Genomic DNA, 13,653 nt, shown 5'->3' on the forward strand with positions numbered 1-13,653 from the left:
TACTTAATTTAATAAATTACTTTATCTCCAATAATTATTTACTTAAAACCAGAATTTGTTGAAAATACCACATTAGTTTTAACAATGGTACATGAAGTAAATGTGCTATTAGAAATTAATTTACAAGATGGCACATTTTATTTAATAATGAGATGTCATTATATGGCACAGAGACCCCAAAGGATTTTTACAAATTATAGGCCTGTGCATTAGAGCAGCCATTTAAACAAAACCATTTCTGGGACAAAGTTTGGAAGCAGTAGGATGCTTATTGATTAAAAAGACAGGTCATTCACTATAGGAACCTCTCATTAATTTGTGAACCATTTAATTGCTGGATTTAAAGCTGAACATGTTGGATTCCCTTCAGTTTGAATGATGAGACACATGCTTAACAGCAAGTGTAAACCTCATTCATGTCTACTCAAACATATATCCCATTCATTTGGTCCTACTCCCATGTAAGCAAGCATCAGGTTGTAACCCAGATCTCTCTCATCAAATTAATGGGACTTTCAAAGTGATTAACTGTGACCAGATCATGCCTCTGGGTCAGTAGTGTACAGAGGCATTGTAAAGAAAAACCTTCAACATTAACTGTGTACGTATACTCTGGTTTCTCTTCAGATTGTATAAATCTTTCACCTTTTACTAAAGATTTTAGTGGAGAGGAACATTAACCATGTACACACACATCCACTGGAAGTTCTTCTGAACGCAGCACCCAAAGCACAAAGATGTACTTCCATTTGCACCCACAGAAGCGTTGATATGATGCCAGGCATGCCAGTATGGATCGGTCTGGTTGGGACTTTGCAGCTAGCCTGAATATTCTTAATGCAGCATAGATAGAGCAGGTCTGTAAAGAGCATCTGATTTTCTGATCAACCCATAGTCACTATTTTTAAAAACTGACTCAAGGTTTGCCTAGACCAGGGGTCTCAAACTCACTTACCTGGGGGCCACTGGAGGTAGAGTCTGGGTGAGGCTGGGCCGCATCAAGTATTCCACCACCGCGGTGGTGGTGGGCCGCTCATCCCGTGGCCGGCCCAGGCTGCAGGGCGCCTCCCCCGTGCCCCGCCCATCCCAGCTATTGGCCTGTGGGCCACGAGTTTGAGACCCCTGGCCTAGAAATTACAGCACCCTCATTGAATGAAAATGCTATGTAATATGATTTAAATCCATGATTCTCTATTTTGCAGAGGACATTGGGATTAAAACTGGGACTAAAACCGGGATTAAACTGGGATTAAAATTGAGAATTATTTATAAAAATCAACAATCGCATTCAATCTGTTTATTAATATTCTATTTCTAAGTTACTTGCATATAGTCATGTTGCTGTAGCCCAGTCACAGAACAAAGCATCACTCAACCAAATCACTCTTCTGTTGTGAAACTGTCCAGCTGTCTCTCATTCAGGGCCATCTTCCCTATGTGTCCTTTTTCCCTGTGTGCTCTCCCAGCCCTTGAGATGTAAGGCAGAGGTCCTTCTTTGGGAGTTCTCCTTGACAGAGATTAGGAGGGTGGCTACACAGAAGAGGACCTTCTTTGCAGTGGTGCCCCAACTGTGCAACATGCTCCCCAGAGAGGATCTCCTGACACCAACGCTTCTTTTCTTTTGGCACCAGGTGAAAATGTTTTTATTTTCCCACTATTTTAAATGTTAATTTATCTTAATCTGTGGTTTATATTTATTTATTTAGGAAGCTTCTATGCTGCCTCATTCACTGAAGCCTCAGGGTGGCTCACAACAATAAATAACAACAATATAAAAACAATATAATTGGAGATGTCCTGGCCAAAGATGTAAAATCAATAAATAATATTAACAATTAAAATGATATTTAAATAAAAAGGTTTTGGCCTGGAACTGAAAAACAAATAACGACGGCGCCAGGCGGACCTCTCTGGGGAGCGCATTCCATAGATTCTATAGATTGGGTGCCACCACAGAGAAAGCCCTCAACTGGGTACTTACCCTCCTAATATCCTTCATGAAGGGTTCCTGAAGAAGGGCCTCTCCCACTGATCTCAAGGGGTGGGCGGGCGGGCATATATGGACGTAAGCGCTCCTTTAGGTAACCAGGACCCAAGACATTAAGGGCTTTATAGGTAATAACCAACACCTTGAATTGGGCCCGAACTTCAATGTGAACATATGTGAACATAACGCCCAGTTCCCATCAGCAGCCTGGCAGCTCTATTTTGAACCAAGTATGCAGACCATCTTCAAGGGCAGCCCCACGTAGAGCATGTTACAGAAGTCTAGTCAGGAAGTCACCAACACGTGTGTCACTGTCACCAGGCAGTCGTTCTCCAGGTAGGGACACAGCTGATGGATCAGCCAAAGCTGAAAGAAAGCGCTCCTCGCCACCACTGTCACCTGAGCTTCCAGTGAAAGCTCTGGGTCGAGGAGCACTCCCAAGCTGCAGACCTTGTTCCTAAGAGGGAGTGCAACCCCATTCAGGACTAGGTCAAGGTCCCCTTCCCCAAAGCCCGATCTGCCAACCAACAGGAACTCCATCTTGTCTGGATTGAGCTTCAGTTTATTGGCCCTCATTCAGCCCATTACCTTGGCCAGGCATCGGTTCAGTACAGCCACTGCCTCACCTGGATTGGTGGAAAATGAGAGGTAGAGCTGGGTATCATCAGCGTACTGATGATTCCACAGCCCACACCTCCTGATGACCTCTCCCAGAGGTTTCATGTAGATTTTAAATAGCAAAGGGGACAAAATGGATCCCTGTGGTATTCCATGGCATAACTACCATGGTGCAGAGCCATAGTTCCCCAGCATCACCTTCTGGAATCGGCCATTGAGATAGGAGTGGAACCACTGAAAAGCAGTGCCTCCAACCCCCAATCCCGCTAGCCTATCCAGAAGGATACCATGGTCGATGGTATCAAAAGCTGCTGAGAGGTCCAGGAGAACCAACAGGGACGCACTCCCCCTGTCTTTCTCCCTGCCCAGGTCATTGTACAGGGCGACCAAGGCAGATTCAGTACCATGCCCGGGTCTGAAGCCAGACTGAAATGGGTCCAGATAGTCAGTTTCATCCAAGAGTGCTTGGAGTTGTCCTGCCACCACCCGCTCCAACACCTTGCCCAAAAATGGGATGTTGGCCACTGGTCTATAATTAGTGGCCATCTCTGGATCCAGTGATGCCTTCTTCAGGACAGGTCAGACTATTGCCTCCTTCAAAGGGGCAGGTACCTGGCCATCCCTCAGAGAGGCGTTAACCACTTCCAAGATCCAGGTCCCTATCCCGTGCTTGGCGTTGTTAATTAGCCAAGATGGGCAAGGGTCCAATAGGCAAGTGGTGGGACGTACTCGTCCAAGCACCTTGTCCACATCATCAGGCTGCAGTAACTGAAACTCATCCATCAATTTTGGACCAGACGGTGACATTGGTATCTCCCCAGAAGCCTCTGGGTCACTAGTGGAGTCCAGCTCATGACGATATTTAATATTGGATGCTGTGCTACTACTACAACTTTTACTTTTAGTTTTACATTATTTTATTGTTATTGTGAACCATCCTGAGACATCTATGATGGGATGGTATACACAAGTTTTAAATAAATAATAAATCAGGCATCAGCTCAGAACCTTAGCATGAACATATGATGGCTTTTACCCACATCCTCTGCAATGGCTCTCATCTAGATCTAGAGGCTTATACCTGCAATTTTATAGAAAAATAGATGTGTCTCTGCAGGAGCAATTGTAGCAAAGTTGGGGGAGGTCTGTTCTGGATTACCTAAAATCTCCTTATCCCTTTGTAAGAGTCTTAATCTAGATCAAGGGTCTAAATTAATGATGGAATAAATAATATCTGTTTAGAGAGTCTGCATCTGGAGAAAACAGAATGTCAGAAGACAAGAAACTAGCATTGTTGACAGATGGTAGGGCAAAGCGCATAAAGCAAGACACATTTCCTCCAGCAAAAGAGTATGGCCATGCACTGTAATCACTGAACCACGTTGCAGAAGAGGGGAAATTATGCCATGAAGTTGCAGGGGAAGCTCAATCCATAGAACAGCATGTATGTCAATAGCCCAAGAGAAACAAAGAGCAAATACTATGATTTGGAAACTCTTGCAATGACCTTTCTACTGAAAATGAATATAAAAATACTATGGTACTGCATTTTATTGAGTAGAGGATAATATTAATAAAAAATCCCTTCTGTTGCTTGTCATCTGTATTAGCTGCTGTCAGCCAGCTACACTCTCCATTTGTGTATTTAATTATTTGCTCTTATGTGAATTGTTTTGGTATATTGGATTTCAGTGCATTGATTTCCAACTTTTCAGACTACTTTTCTAATTCATCAAATGAGGAATCTAGGCTGAACCTATCCTCCAATGTATTGGTGCTCGTTCCCAATGATATGTTACTCATGAATTTGATTAGCATGCTTTCTGCTGCATTGTCCAAGCTGTTAATGAAACTATTGAACAGCATTTGATCCACAGAAAGCTCATGTGGGTCTCTAATTCAACTCTGTGCAACTTTACCTGAAAGCATTAATAACAGTCAGTACAATTAAATAGTTTGCTTAAACTGTTGGTGAAAAAAATAGTAGAGCAATGATAGACTTGTCCATTATGATAGACTCTGAATGTTGTTTAATTACATGCCCTTGCATGGAGCTGGGTCTTGTACAACAAGCAGAACATTAGTCCATTTCCTCTATATTATAGATCAAAATGGTCTATTAAATTTCTCCCCACAATGAAACTAACAAAGGCTTTGAAGACATCTCCAGTAAATATATCTTTCAGATTGATTAAACTAGAAGACTCCCTATATGTTATAGAAGTAGGAAAATCCTTGCCCACTTCCCAATGATGGTATTATCCATGTTGTAAAGAAAAAGGATCAGAAATTCTAGACCATTTGAAGTCACTGGGCATTTGGAATGTTGATGGAGTTTTATAGATGCTCATATTAAAATAATTGCTCTGATGGGAACAGAGAAATGCTCCCTATACTGAATAAGACCAAAGCAGATGGACAGCATCTTTCCAGAATGTCAGGCAGTTGTTATTCCTGCCCTACCTGGACATGCCAGGAACAAAACCTTTTGCCCTTCTCCATGCAGAACATCCATTGAGCTATTCACAAAATAGTTGCTGTGGAGGGCATGGCCCATCACAAAACACCACTTTCTCTGATGATAAGCTAGTGAGGCTAAAATAAAAGGAACTCATCCATAACCCTAAATACAATCAGAGAGGGCTTTTAGGCTCCACAAAAGCACATTTTAACCACCCCCCTTTTTTTGACTTCAATGCCCATTTCACAGAAAGCAAACTGCTTAAGTTTACTTGATTGAGAAAGTTTACTTGGCCAAGAAACTGACTTTAAAGTGTACTTGCAGTCTATGCCCCAAATGCCAGATCATATATTTGCCCCATAAAGACACTGTGCATGCTTAGAGATCCATTCTGGGTGAATTGCACTTGGAAGCAAAAAGAACATTGGCAAAGAACATATCTGTGACTAATGTTTGTCTAAGGAGGAACCCTGACTCCAGGCAGCCAGAATGAAGCCTCATGAAACCACTAGCTGCTTCCTTTTCTGCACCAGATGTAGCAGCCATTTTGGATTTCTGCACCTGACATGGAAGAAGGTTACCAGTTGCTCAACCTTTGTCCTACAAGTATTCACAGACCTCCTCATGGTTTGGCTCACTTTGCAAGACCAGGCTGAGCACAAGATGAAGTCCATGAATGCTACAGGAATAGATTCCCTTAGGGTTCGTCCCAACTCTAGTATTGAAGCTAATATACCTAGACATTTCCTTACAATAATGATTACAAGTACAATTTGTCAAGATGATCCTTTAATTCCTCCATGGTTGGACTGGTAAGGCCTAGAAGATGACCAGTTCAGTTTCTCAAAGCAGGATTAATGGCATTCCTCAACATGGCGGAATTGATGAGCACTCAAAGAGGGGCAACTGCAGCAATTAATAGCAATCCTGAACAAAACTAAGGGCATTTTACCTCAGCTTCTATGCACACCTGCGATCTATCTTGGACCCCAGAATGCATTACCAGAGCTCTTGATTTTGATTAATATGCCAATGTTCATGGAAATGTATCCAGTTTAAATTGAGGAAATGCATTGTATTTGGGAATCCTCCAGAATTTTAGAGCTCCGGTAATGTTAAAATCAATTCATGTGAAACCACTTTTTAACGGTTTCCTTTTATGATATTTATTACTTCCTCTCATTGACACTTCCTTAACAAACCTCTTTTGACTTCAGGGCTATGGTTGCTGAATATTGGCAGTTTCTGAAAATTGTGACTGAATCTATGCTAAAAATAAGGCATGTCTGGATTTATTCCTCTTAAAAACAAGAGCAAAAGACTGGAAACAATAGGGTTGGACTTAAACTTGAGTGCAAACTAATGGCAAAGACTGGGAGTGCAAGGTTTATTGTCCTTGAATGGTTATGAGGATACATATATAAGAATCTGGAAGTCTAATATATTTTCCTCCTTTTAATGACAGTGAGACTCTTATGTGCAAATTTAGAATACATTTAGAATTTTTACCCTGGTTTACTTTAGGAGATTCCGGTAATATTTGTGCTGCAAGTTTGCTTATGATGGCCAGGATTCTGGAGCATCTTGAACAGCTATAGAGTACATCACCTCAGATGTCAGCAAGGAGAACCCGGGGAACTAGGAATGTGGTTACTTAAGATATTATTCCAGCCTTCTTCAGTCTGTTGCCTTCAGATATTTTAGACTACAACTCCCACCTTTCTAGACTCTTTGCCATGATGGGTTGGACCAATGGAAGTTGAAGTCTCAAATATTTGGCGGTCCCAGGCTGGAGACAGCTACATTATTCCATCAAGCTTCAAACACTAAATGTTAACTCTTCAAGTCTATTTATGCACTATAAACTCTTATTATCATCCATAAATTTATAATTGTCCAATTTCTATTTTTTCCAGGAAACAGATGATGCCTTGAACTTAATTCAGTAGTCCTCCCCATTTTTCAATTTTCTCATTCCAGCTCCAAATGTAAGATTACCTTTTATATAATTGGTTGCTATATCACCTGGAAAATGTTTAAATACTCATAATTGGGCAGGAATTCTCCTTCTTCCTGAAAGTATAGAAGGAGTTGCTGCCACTGTTTCTAAGAATAAGAAGTTTGTTTTAAAAATCACTGCTCTTCTGTACACCAGTGCATTTGTGGATAGTTTAATATATTAAAAAAGAATTGCATTTGTTGTGTGACTGTCAGTATTTAAAGGCTGTACACTGGATCTTCCTGATGATGAGCAGCACAACGTGCTCTGCAAGTGCCTGCAGGACCAGGAACCTATTTGTAGGTACCTGCAAGGATCAGAGTCTGTGTGATCATTTGGCACAGCAGGGAGTTCTGGAAGGCTTTGAAAAGGGTTCCTTGCACTGCATTGCTTTTTCACAGTAACATAGGATTTGGTTTGTAGTGGCTGTAGTGTGTCCTTGATCATGTTTTCAGCTTTGTCCTTCTGGGAACTACTGTTTCTGCCTTTCCCTTCAGCCTGAGTCTGCCATGCCAAGTACCTGTTCCTTGTCCTTTCTGAGCTCAGCTTATTTCTGGACTGTGCCTTGTCTCTGCCTTACCAGTGTCTGACTCCAATTTGCACTGGGACTTCGTCTTTGCTCTGGCTAGAGAGTTTGCATCTTGTGCTAGGCCAATGGGACATATTGAGGATTCTGTTGGTGTACTGTCTACCATATAACATAACAGTGCCCTTGCTTGATCTGTCAGAGGTTGTCTCAGTTTTGATGCCTGGATCCTCCATCCTGTTGGTCCTGAGGGATGTGAACACCTATGCCAAAGGAACCCTATCTGGGGTAGCTCAGGACTCATGGGCTCCATTGCAATCATGAGACTGCCCCAAAATGCAACTGGTCCAATACATATAGAAGGGTGCATTCTCGATTTTGCCCCCAGCAGGCATGATATTAGTGATCTGAAGGTGGAAGACTTGGAATTTTTCCATATCTTCTGGCCAGACTGCTGCCTCCTGAGATTTAGACTAAAGGCAACTTTTCCTAGTGCAAGGTTGAGGGACCTATTAAGATGGTCTGTTTCCAGGATAAAATTTTGCATCTGCCAAGACTTATATCAATGTTACTGTGGTGGAATCAACTGGCATATACAGAGAACAAGAGCCTTCCAGGAAAAAGTTACTGAGTGGGTGGCAGTTAACTATTTCCAAGCACTCCTGAATGAGACTGCTTATGTAAATCCATTTCAGTCATGGTTCTGCCAGGCTTTGACACAGAGATAGCTTTGGTCACCTATTATGATGACCTATGCCAGGAAAAAGATGGGGTAGTGGTGACCATGCTGGAACTTTTGGACATCTCTGCAGGTTTTAATGCCATAATCAATGGTATCCCTCTGAAGTTAGCTGGCTGAATTAAGAGTGGGGGGGGGCACTGCATTGCAATGATTCTATTTCTGATTAGATAGCCAGCTTCAGAAGGTGGTCCTTGAGTGATATTGCTCTAACCCTTGTAGTTTCCCAGTGTGGGTTCTTCAGGGTAAGTGTTGAGTCTCAGACTATTTCACATCTCCACATGAAACTGCTGAGTGGCTTCATCTGGAGTGTCACCAGAATGCTGATGTCACACAGCTATATTTTTCTTCTTCATATTCAGCAGGTGAGGCTGGGAACCATGATGAACCAGTGTCCTGCTGCAACAATGAGATGGATCAACAAATTGAGAGTGGACAGACTGAACTCAATCCAGACAAGATGCTGTTGCATTGTCAGTGGGCATGTCTTCTGACCGGATGGATGGTATTCAACCTGTCCTAGATGGGGCTTCAGCCCCTTTGAAAGAACATGTTCATAGCTTGGGGGTGCATCTTGACCATCTTTATCACTTGAGGCCCTGATAGCATCTGTGGCATGGAGTACCTTCTTCTAACTTTGGCTTGTAGCCAAGCTATGCCCCTTTCCTTAACCTACAATCTGGTGATTTCTAAACTAGTTTATTGCAATATATTCTTTGTGGACTCTCTCTGAAGATTGTTCAGAAGTTGCCACTAGTGCAAAACACAGCAACCAGATTAATAACAGGGATTAGATGGTCCAAACATATAACATCACTCTGGCCTGCTTACATGGACTGCTATATGCTTCTAATCCCAATTCAAGGTGCTGATCTTAACTATAAATCCCTACATGGATTGGGACGATGATAACTTATGGAACAACTTTCCTAACTGCAATCTGTCTGGACACTACAATAAATATCTAGGTCCTGCCTCTAATTTCCATTTCAGAAAGAAGGTCAGTTGGTACCAAAAAGGAAAAGGCACCAGAGACCTCTGCTAGAAAGGTCCAACTTTACCATGCTTTTACAGGTTAAGACTGTCATCTACTGCAGGGCATTTATATAGTTGACATTTTTATTAGGGCTTATGTAGCTTTTAACACTTGTTTTAAATTTGGCTTTTAAAACTGGTATGACAATTTGTATGATTTTTTTTATTGCTGCCAGTGTTGTTGTAAACCACCCAAAAGCTTTGGCTATTGGGCATTATAGATATAAAATTAATAAGAAAAACAGCAACAACACATAATTTCACTATAAAGAGTCCATCTTTTTTAAGGCTCCCCATGCAGAATTCTTGTTTAGGTTGGCATTCATGGTTCTGTTTTATGGCAGTTTAGTGCTTCAAAATGCCTAACATTTTTTCACACAGAAAATATTTCCCTTCCTTTGAATAATTTTATATATCAAACTCTAAGAAATAAAGTGTACCACCAAGAACAAGTATGTATGCATTGATGATACAAGCAATACAACCTATTACATTTGTATGAAAAATTGAGGAAAGAATTGTATTGTTTTCTGTGGAAAGTCAGTTAGAGTTGGGGTAATATAACAATTCAAGGTTGTTGATCTAGTTTAGTATATGCAACAATTAAAAAACCCCAAGCCTACAACCCCCAAAGTGTACCACTACAAGCCATAGAAATCTTACTCCTGAGATGCTTCATGAGGTTAATTCTCCATCAAGGAGCAGAAAAAAGCTGACATTGACAACATTTCTTTAGGGCAAATTCCTACGGATGTATAGACAGAAAAATGTCCTACAACTCTGAGCAGTACCCTCTCAGCTATGCTGAGAGATGTAGGACTTCATTCTGCCTAAATATGCATCAGATTGTGCCTTTAGGCTACTGCACCATGCCATTATGCTTCACTGAGGCTTATATCTAAGTAGACATTCATAAGCTCCAGAAGGTCCAGGCATTCATGAGCTCCAGAAAGAACTTTGGCAAGTGAGGTTGCAACTCCAAAATGCTTCCTGGGGAAGAAGCCTCACTGAACACAATCAGGCATGCATGCATAGGCCTTTGCTCTGCGGGTTTGTACACTTGCTGATCTCATTCCGTGAACCTTCATCTGTTCTGTGTGAGCACCAAAAGCACAACTACTGTCTGGCCAGTGCAGTTCTTACAACTTTAAATTCTCAGCATCACATTCTCTCCATCTCTTCTTGATTTAGGGATGTGCAGTGTATCTTCCAATATAAATTTGTTTCTGTTCTTGCCCGCCCTCATTATTATTTATTATTTCTAAACCTACTCTGCTGTACATGTTCCAGATGAGTAGGCAGACTTGTGAAATCCTGGGTAGCAAGGTGGCAGACACATTGTAGCAATTTATATTCTGAATTTAAAAATTGAGAATTATATATTGACTTCATCTTTTATTGCACTTACATAAGTAGAATAAAGTACATGTGTGTTCTGAGGTTACTGAAGGTGTTTCTGTATCAATTCACATCAGCCCTATCTCACCCAGAAGAGAAGCGGGGGTTTTTTCCTCAGTGCCATGCATATACTTGTATATTCGAAGGTGGTGCATTCCAATAGGCTGCTTGCCTTCTTCTTGGTTGCCTTTGCTTGATATTCTGTACTAGCTGTAGACAACCTGTTGCCCTCCAGATGATGAGATGAGACTACGGTCTCATCATCCTGACCATTGGGAATGCTGTATGGGGTTGATGGAAGTTGTTCTCCTTACACTTGCAGACCCTGGGTGGTAAGTTTCTTGGGTGAAATAAGTCCTAGTTCTGCTCATGTTTTATTTCATGCCTTCTCCCTTTTCCCCTGCAAAAATGCGTACTGTCACATGCTTGCCTCACGATGCTGGTGACATCTGTGGGAGCCTCAAATGAATTCAGATTTTTGTGAATCTAACTCACAGTGGGCAGGTTTAGGGTTAAGGTCACACTGATTCTGCAGACTTGTGGAAAACCTTTTTTAAAACTGTGTGGGAAAGATTAGCACAAATAGGAATTTGCACTATGCAATTAGTGAGTGCATGGAATGAAAGATGGATGACAATCCATGAAACATGAACATATTTAACAAAAGTCTGGGCATAAGTCCAGTTGAACTAATTGGAGGAACTCATTTGTAGATATGCTTGGGAATGTACTTCTAAGGACATTTTAAACCTGCAAATAGGAACTGTTGAGTGTGTATCTCAACAATTCTCTATCTAAATGTATAAGTAACTGTTAAGAGCTATCACATGTTTGTGGGTTTAAGAAAAGTTTTTCTGAACTCAGCATCTCACACTGAAAGAGGGGTTGTTTTTTGCATGATTGGTGCCAGCCCCTTGTGTCTCCATATATATATATATATATATATATATATATATATATATATATATATATATATAGAGAGAGAGAGAGAGAGAGAGAGAGAGAGAGAGAGACGGGGAAAGAAAAGAAAAGAAAAGTAGCATTGCTTTTTCAATAATTTCTTTGTTGTTTTAACTTGAAAGAATGCACGAGACAGATTAGGTCAATTTAAAATGGGTCTTCTGCAAAGAATTAAACAGTTCTCCTTCAGTGTTGAGTGCCGAAAGTAATTTTCTGGCTATTGATCTCTTTCAAATGGAATTTCTTTGAGATTATTGCCCTTCTCCACTCCTGCCTCCCCACCTATGTACAATTGGCCTCCCTATGGATTGATTTCTCAGAGCTGTTCAATGGGGAAAAAAGTTGTCATTGGACCTGAATGATCTGTACTTAAATCCCAAGTCAGCCATTATCTTTCATAAGCCATTACTTTTCAGCCTCAGTTCTCTGACTGTAAAATGGATTGCAAATTACAGATGCAAATGGGTGAAGGCTCAGTACAGACTATGCACATTCTAATATTTGCGTCTGTGTTTAGGTGTGGTAATACTATACCAGTATTCCAGCTGATCTATTCAAAATCTTAAAAGACGATACAGTAGAAGTGCTACACTCAATATGCCAGCAAATTTGGAAAACTCAACAGTGGCCACAGGATTGGAAAAGGTCAGTTTACATTCCGATCCCAAAGAAGGGCAATGCCAAAGAAGGTTCAAACTACCACACCATTGCACTCATTTCACACGCTAGCAAAGTTATGCTCAAAATCCTACAAGCTAGGCTCCAGCAGTATGTGGATCGAGAACTACCAGATGTACAGGCAGGATTTCAAAGAAGGAGAGGAACTAGAGATCAAATTGCCAACATACACTGGATCATGGAGAAAGCTAGGGAGTTCCAGAAAAACATCTACTTCTGCTTCATTGACTATGCTAAAGCCTTTGATTGTGTGGATCACAACAAATTGTGGCAAGTTCTCAAAAAGATGGGAGTACCAGACCATCTTATTTGTCTCTTCAGAAACCTATATGCGGGTCAAGAAGCAACAGTGAGAACTGGACACGGAACCACAGATTGGTTCAAAATTGAGAAAGGAGTTTTGCAAGGCTATATACTGTTGCCTTGCCTATTTAACTTATATGCAGAGCACATCATGAGAAAGGCAGGGCTAGATGAATCACGAGTTGGAATTAAGATGGCTAGGAGAAATATCAACAACCTCAGATATGTAGATGATACCACTCTCATGGCAGAAAGTGAAGAGGAACTAAAGAGCCTCTTGATGCGGGTGAAGGAGGAGAGTGCAAAAGTTGGCTTGAAACTCAACATTAAGAAAACTAAGATCATGGCATCCGGTCCTCCACTTCCTGGCAAATAGATGGGGAAGAAATGGAGGTAGTGACAGATTATATTTTCCTGGGCTCCAAGATCACTGCAGATGGGAACTGCAGCCAAGAAATTAAAAGATGCTTGCTCCTTGGGAGGAATGCTATGGCAAATCTAGATAGCATACTAAAAAGCAGAAACATCACCCTGCCAGCAAAAGTGTGTATAGTCAAGGCTATGGTTTTCCCAGTTGCAATATATGGCTGTGAAAGTTGAACCATAAGGAAGGCTGAGCACCGAACAATTGAGGACTTTGAATTGTGGTGCTGGAGGAGACTCCTGTGAGTCCCTTGGACAGCAAGGTGGTCAAAACGGTCAGTCCTAGAGGAGATCAACCCTGACTGCTCTTTAGAAGGCCAGATCCTGAAGATGAAACTCAAATATTTTGTCCACCTAATGAGAAGGAAGGACTCCCTGGAGAAGAGTCTAATGCTGGGAACAGTAGATGGCAAAAGAAGAAAGGGATGGCAGAGAATGAGGTGGCTAGATTGAGTCACTGAAGCAGTTGGTGTGAGCTTGAGTGGACTCTGGGGGGTGGTGGAGGACAGGAAGGCCTGGAGGAATG

At 41.4% G+C, this 13,653-nt stretch overlaps 1 non-coding gene across 1 annotated transcript; it reads left to right on the forward strand.

The window, feature by feature from the left end:
* The first annotated feature begins 607 nt into the window (after positions 1–607).
* Positions 608–725, forward strand: LOC123029604. The gene has a single exon (XR_006415958.1). It is a non-coding gene; the product is annotated as a U5 spliceosomal RNA (small nuclear RNA).
* Positions 726–13,653: the final 12,928 nt, after the last annotated feature.

This window comes from Varanus komodoensis, unplaced genomic scaffold (assembly GCF_004798865.1).
Source record: "Varanus komodoensis strain SLA01 unplaced genomic scaffold, ASM479886v1 scaffold4, whole genome shotgun sequence".
NCBI classification, from domain to species: Eukaryota; Metazoa; Chordata; class Lepidosauria; order Squamata; family Varanidae; genus Varanus; species Varanus komodoensis.